The sequence below is a fragment of the Arachis hypogaea genome, chromosome 2 (assembly GCF_003086295.3).
Source record: "Arachis hypogaea cultivar Tifrunner chromosome 2, arahy.Tifrunner.gnm2.J5K5, whole genome shotgun sequence".
Classification (NCBI taxonomy): Eukaryota; Viridiplantae; Streptophyta; class Magnoliopsida; order Fabales; family Fabaceae; genus Arachis; species Arachis hypogaea.
Window position 1 is genome coordinate 80,205,965 of NC_092037.1, and position 7,548 is coordinate 80,213,512.

At 39.7% G+C, this 7,548-nt stretch overlaps 1 non-coding gene across 1 annotated transcript; it reads left to right on the top strand.

Annotated features, from left to right (window-relative positions):
• The first annotated feature begins 1,577 nt into the window (after window positions 1-1,577).
• Window positions 1,578-1,684, top strand: LOC112764271 (small nucleolar RNA R71). Its single transcript, XR_003183076.1, has one exon. It is a non-coding gene; the product is annotated as a small nucleolar RNA R71 (small nucleolar RNA).
• The last annotated feature ends 5,864 nt before the right edge of the window (window positions 1,685-7,548 follow it).

The window sequence follows — 7,548 nt, forward strand, 5'->3', positions numbered from 1 at the left end:
TTCAAATATCATTAATTCAAAATAGAGATCTGTAACATGGAATAATTCATAAATCAATTCAAATATTAAAAGCAAATAAATAAATAAAAGTAAACTGAAAATAAAAGAACATTAAACCTGGATCCAGAGTTACTCTCAAAACAAGAAGAAATCCGAAATCCTAAAGAGAGAGAGAGAATCTTTCTCTAAACTAAATCTAAATCATGAAAACTAGAAATTGGCGAGCTCTCCCTGAATGGATGCATTCCTCCACTTTATAACCTCTAATCTATGCTGTCTGTGCTTGGATCTGGGCTAAAAAGGGCATCAGAATTGCTGGGGGCGTATTCTGTGAATTTTGATACGTGGCCTCTGTCATGCGTCCACTTGGGTCACGCGGTCGCGTTGTCTGGAGCTTTTCCTTGCCGTGCGGTCGCGTCGGTCACGCGTCCACGTCGTGGGTGTTCTACTTGAGGCGCGCGGTCGCGTCAGTCATGCAGCCGCGTCGCTGCTTCTTCGCTTCTGGCACGCGATCGCGTCGTCCATGCGATCGCGTGGATACCAGTTTCCTTAAAGCTCCATTTTGCCTTCTCCTTCCATTTTTGTATGTTTCCTTTTTCATCCTTTAAGTCATTCAGCCTTAGAAAACCTGAGACTACTCAACACCCTAATCATGGCATCGAATGGAAATAAAGGTAATTAAAACAATTAATTTTAAAGCTTAGGAAACATGTTTTTCACAATATGACATAATAAGGAAGGGAAAGTAAAATCATGCAATTAATATGAATAAGTAGGTGAAGGATTGAATAAATCACTCAAAGTAAGCACAAAAGAACTCATGAAATATGGGTTTATCAATACCCTTCTTGAGACTCCAATCTCTTGATGTTTTCTCCTTGGTTTTTGATATTGGCTCTCACTTCTTCCTTAAACACCTTGTTGTCTTGGACTTCTCTACATAAATTTTCAAGTAGAGCCTCAATCTTTGAGAGCCTATCATTTTTTAGTGATGGTGGGTTGAGATTAGGTGGTTGAAAGGGTTGGTTAGGTGGGTGTTGATAGGATCTTTGCGAGGTGTGTTGGTGCGTTGCATTGTTTTGGAGTTGAGGTTGTGGCGTCTCTGATCTTGACCTTGGTCTTGTTGATTTCCCCACCCAATGTTGGGGTGATTTCTCCATCCAGAGTTGTAAGTTTTGGAGTATGGATCATGGATTTGTCTAGGTAAGTTTCCAACATAGTTGGCTTGCTCCCAGTCACCTTCTTCTCCTATATTCACTCCTTCTTGAGCTGGTGATGAAGTGATGGATGCTGCAACTTGGTTTTTCTCCACCTTCTTAGTAAGATCTGCTAGCTGCTTGGTGATTATCTTACTTTGAGCTAGCAATGCATCAATGTGGTTCAGCTCCATTACTCCTCTGGTGTTACTTCTTTCCGAGGCATAGAAGTAGTCATTCTCAGCAACTGTTTCAATGACATCTATGGCTTCTTCAATGGCTTTCTTCTTGTTTAGAGAGCTTCCTGATGAATGATCTACGACCTTCTTTGACTCATAGGAAAGACCTTCATAGAAAATGTGAAGTTGAACCCATTCATTGAACATATTTGGTGCGCATCTTCTTGTTAAGTCCTTGAACCTCTCCCATGCTTCATAGAGAGTCTCACCATCTTGTTGCCTGAAAGTCTGCACCTCAGCTCTCAGCCTGTTGATTCTTTGAGGAGGGTAGAATCTTGCCAAAAATTTGTTCACCACATCTTCCCAATTTATTAAGCTCTACTTTGGGAAGGATTCAAGCCATTTGGATGCCTTGTCCCTGAGTGAAAAATGGAACAAGAACAGCCTATAGACATCCGGGTGGACTCCATTAGACTTCACAGTGTCACAAACTCTCAGGAAGATGGTTAGGTGTTGATTGGGGTCTTCTTGAGCACTTCCTCCAAATGAACAATTGTTCTGAACAAGGGTGATGAGCTAAGGTTTTAGTTCAAAGTTGTTGGCATGTATGGTGGGCTGCTGAATGCTACTTCCATAGTTTCCTGGATTAGGATTAATGTAGGAGCCTAGAACTCTCCTTTCTTGCCCAGCACGGTTTGCAGGGCCTTCTCTAGCATGGTTGTGAGCTTCTTCTTCAAGATTGTTTTCCAAATTCTCCTCCATGTTGGGTTCAAAGTACTCTTCCTCTTCCTCAGCACCAACAATTCCTTTCCCTCTTGCTTCCCTCCTTAGTCTCCAGAGGGTCCTTTCAGGTTCTGAATCAAAGGAAGTTGAAGCTCCCTCTCTTCTCCCTGTCATACAATAGAAAAAACTCACAGCAAGAGATAAAATGAAGAGATTATTCTTGTTAGAGTAATTGTTGGTGTGAGTGATGCAAATTATCAAACAGTTAGTGGGTTAGTGAGCAAAATTGTAATTAAAAAAAAAAGAAAAACAAAGAGGGTGAAGGGGATGAGGAAGAAACTAAACAAACTGAAGGTAATCGACCAAATCAAATAACAAATAAAAAAAATGCTCAATCTAGTGATTTTCCAACTTAATCATTGTTGATTCAAAATCAATCCCCTGCAACGGCGCCATAAACTTGATGCATGAAAATCAATCCCAACAAATTTTCCTTCGGCAAGTATACCGAATTGTTGTCGAGTAAAAACTCACAATAGAGTGAGGTCGAATCCCACAATGATTGATTAGTCAAGCAATTTTAATTGGAAGATTATGCTAGTTGAGCTAAACTGGATGAAGTTGAGAATTGCAGAAAATTAAATTACAGGAAAGTAAATAATAGAAAATAAAGTGCAGAATCTTAAATGGGGATTTGGGGAAATGAGCATGAAAATAAATGACAGAAAGTAAAGAGAATGGGTAAGATCAGAAATGGGGAAATCTTTGGGTTCAGGAGATGGTTGCATTCTCCGGATCAAGTTCATTCTCATCTCTTCCTCAATCAATGCATTCATTGATCTCCTTGGCAATCTTAAGTGATTGGATCCCAATTCCTTGGCAATCCAATCTCTCTAAGCTTGAACAATTGCCCAATTCCTTGATTTAATTGCTCATGGGAAGAGATGAAGTGTGGTCACTGATTATACCACATGTATTTCCAAATCAAAGTGTTGGGAGGATTATATGTCACTATATCTGCCCAAACCCCAATTTGGTCTAACATGAGAAAGTATTTCTAGCATGATCTCCTCATCCCTTTTCCAAGGCTCGGAGGAGATCCAATTATGGAGAGTTTCTTTCCCAAGATAACAGTCCAATTAGATGAAGATCGAAAGCTTTCTAGTAAGATCAAGAGAAAAGAAAGAAGAAGAAGAATGAAAACTATAATTGATCCATCAAATTACAACAGAGCTCCCTAACCCAATGAAAGGGGTTTAGTTGTTCATAGCTCTAGAAATAAAAAATGGCAGAAAAGAAGAATCCATGCTAAAAGTGCAGAAAAGTAAATATATAGAGGTAGTTCTCCAAAGTGCCAAGCTTCTCTATAGTTCAAAACTACTCCTATATATATTACTCCTCTTGATCTTCTAGTGAGTTCTTCAAGTCTTGGATGTGGGCTCTGGATCTTGAGTTAAAGTAGTTCTAATCTTTAGTGGGCCCATCTTACAGAGAAGTATGAATTAGGCATGGGCGTTAGTGAGATTAACGTTAAGTGACATTGTGGGTTCGAGAACGTTAGTGGCAATCACTTTTTCCACTAACGTTCCACCCTCAAATACCTCACATTAACTCCAACGTTAGTGGCACTAACGTGACCACTAATGTTGCCTTCTAAATCTTTACTAACGTTATTGGGACTCACTTTTCCCAATAACATTGGCTTATACCCCTTTCGCAAGCGTTATTGGGACTCACCTTTCCCAATAACGTTGCTATGTGCCTTTTGTCCCTATGTTAGAGTTCACGTTAGTGTAAACGTGGCTCTTAACGTGGGTATGCTTCACCTTTGAGAGCGTTAGTGACACTTACCTTTGTCACTAACGCTCCAAGTGCCTCTATTCTCCACGTTAGAGCTCATGTTAACTAAGTTAACGTGGCTCTTAACATGGTAGTAATGCAATCTTCCAATGTTAGTGACAAAGGTGAGTGTCACTAACGTTGGCTCATCAATCCTCAACTCCACGTTAACTCTCACGTTAGTGGTCTTAACGTGACCACTAACGTGGGAATGCTAGTTGATCCAACGTTAGTGACAAAGGTGAGTGTCACTAACGTTGGCGTTGTTCTTCTCTTCTACGTTAGAGTTCACGTTAACTTAGTTAACGTGATTCTTAACGTAGCTCATTGCCAAGTCTTGGAACGTTAGTGGTGTTCACGTTTACTACTAACGTTGGAGTAGAACGTTAGTGGTGTTCACGTTTTCCCCTAACGTTGGAGTTCTCTTTTGTCTCCACGTTAACTACCATGTTAACTTAGTTAACGTGGCAAGTAACGTGAGCTATTGATGGCTTCGCAGGCGTTATTGGTGATCACTTTTCTCATTAACGTTGCAAGCTATTTACCATTCCACGTTAGTGTTCACGTTAACTAGATTAATGTGAGTACTAACGTGGTTCTTCCTTGCTTCCTTTGCCCTGAAATCAAGCAAATAATGTGCATCAAAGCTCTAGCCAAAGTCATGAGATTATGTATCATCAATTTATCATGCAATTCTAGCAAAATCCTCATGAAATCATATGAAATTCACAATAGTTGCTTGAATCAAGGTGTAAGTGTATTTTCATCCAAAACTTGCCTTATTCACTAAGAAAATGCATGAAACTACCCTAAAACAGTAAAGAAAAGGTCAATAAAACTGGCCTAGATGCCCTGGCATCAGTTCTAACTTTGCCAATAACGCTACAGCCTTGCTTTTCTCCCACGTTAATGGCCCACGTTAGTGTTACTAAGGAGGCCACCAACGTAGGCATGCCATGACACGAAGACGTTAGTGACACTAACTTTGTCACTAATGTTACAAAACTCTTTCCCTTCCATGTTAGTGCTCATGTTAATGGCATTAACATCGCTACTAATGTGGGCATATTGGCCATCTCCAACGTTAGTGACAAAGTTAGTGTCACTAACGTTGGCTTCTTATATTCCTTGCTCCATGTTACCTCCTACGTTAGTTGCACTAACGTGGCCACTAACATGGGTCAACTTGGCCTGATCCAACGTTAGTGACAAAGTTAGTGTCACTAACATTGGCGATCATTTTTGCTCCACGTTAGAGCTCACGTTAATGGCATTAACGTGGCTCTTAACGTAGTTGTTTGTGGCCTTTGCAACGTTAGTGGTGTTAACTTTACCACTAACGTTGGAGCTTCTTCTTTCTTCCACGTTAGTTTCTACGTTAGTGCAACTAACATGGCAACTAACGTGGGTTAAGATGGCCTTCAAAGACGTTAGTAGTGTTAAACTTTACAACTAACGTTGCAAACTTTCTCCCTTTCCACGTTAGTGGTACTAACGTGGCTACTAACATGGCTCTTCTATGCTTCATTTGGCCTAAAATCAAACAAACAAGGTGCATCAAAGCTTTGTTCTAGATTATGAGATCCTGCATCATCTAAATTGGCATTTAATTCATGCATTATTCTCATGAAATCATGTTAAGTTCACAATATTTTCTTGAATCAAGATGTAAGTGCATATTCACCCAAAAACTTACTTATTACCTAAGAAAATGCATGAAACTACCTAAAATATGTGAAGAAAAGGCTAGTGAAACTGGCCAAGATGCCCTAGCATCAGCGTACGTGTAAGTTTAAGTTTTGAGAATCCACGCGCACGCTTGGATAGGCCAACATTGGAAGGAACGTTTCCAGTCCAACGTTGAGGCCAACGTTCTTCTAAAAGCTTTAAAAACTGGAATTGGGATTTCTGCATCCACGCGCACGCGTACATCATGCGCACGCGTGGATGTGCATTATGACCCCAAGTGCGTAGACACGCAAAGCACGCGTATGCGTGGGTAGAGGAATGTTGGCACTCCAACATTGAGTCAAACGCCAATGAGAGCAAGCAGAACTGAATTTTTAAGAGACGTTTGATTCAACGTTGACAATCAAATGTGGACTTCAACATAAAGCATTAGAACTTAGCACACCCAAGTAGAACTCTTCTCAACAGCCAGGAAACCCATTGGAGCAACTTCAACCCAATTCAGTTAAGGCCAAAATCCCAATTCAGAGATGGAAGAATCAATGAAAAAAAGTGTATAAATAGCTTAGAAACTCTGCCAATTTTCATTTTCTTTGTAATTTCAATTCTGCAATGTATCTTTCAACTCCATTTTCCATTCTTAGAGCTATGAACAACTAAATTCCTTTCATTATTCAATGGATCAATATTAGTTTTCATTCATCTTCTTTTTTCTTTTCTCTTGATTTTGATAGAAAGCTTTCGATCTTCATCTAATTGGATAGTTATCTTAGGAAAGAAGCTATTCATAATTGGATCTCCTTTGAATCTTGGAAGAGGAATGAGGAGATCATACTAGAAATTCTTTCTCAGATTGGATTAATTTGTGGTTTGGATGGATATCGTGAGTTGTAATCCTACCAACATGTGTGGTATAATCAGTGACCATACTTCATCTTTTCCCATGAGCACTTAAATCAAGGAATTGGGAATTTGTTCATGCTTAGAGAGATTATATTGCCAAGGAATTGGGATCTAATCACCTAAGATTGCCAAGGAGACCAATGAATGCATCGATTGAGGAAGAGATGAAAATGAACTTGATCTGGAGAATTATCACATCTCCTGACCCCAATGAGCTTTCCATTTTCTTATCTACCCATTCTCTTTACATTCTGTTCTTTAATTTCATGCTTAATCCCCATTTCCATTTAATTTCTTGCAATTTAAGCTTTTGCTCTTTATATTCCGTAATTTAATTTCTGTTATATTGATTTCTTGCAATTTAAGTTTCCCACCAATTTACTTTGTGCAATCCCAATTTCAATTCCAATTTATCTCAACTAGAACAATTCTCCAATTAAAGTTGCTCAACCAACCAATTCCTGTGGGATTCGACCTCACTCAATAGTGAGTTTTTACTTGACGACAAATCCGGTGCACTTACCGCTAGAAAATTGTTAAGAGTTAGTTTTCGGGTGAATCAATCCTCTCTTCTCACCTAAATGGCACCACCAAAAGCCTCCACATCAAAGAAAAGAAAGACCAAGGAAATTGGCTCTGGCTCATCAAGCTATAATGAGTTCAAGTTCCTCTCACTCTTTCACCAAAACCAGTTTTATGGGTGGGTGAGTAAGAGCCAAATCAACACTGAAGTTGGATTCCAACTAGGGAGGAATGAGCATAGAGAAATCAATATATATATTAACAATAGAGGCTGGACACTCTTGTGTAATCCACCAAAGGTGGTGGAAAGCTTGGTATGGGAGTTCTATGCCAATGCTGTGCCTCAGCCCGGGCAACCCTACGATTATAAAAGCTATGTGAGGTGAAAGAGCATTGACTATAGCCCCTCCAACATAGACAAGATGCTGATGTTGAAGAGCACAAATTGCACCCGGAGCTATGAAGAAAAGGTGAAGCAACTAGATCCTAGATTTGAA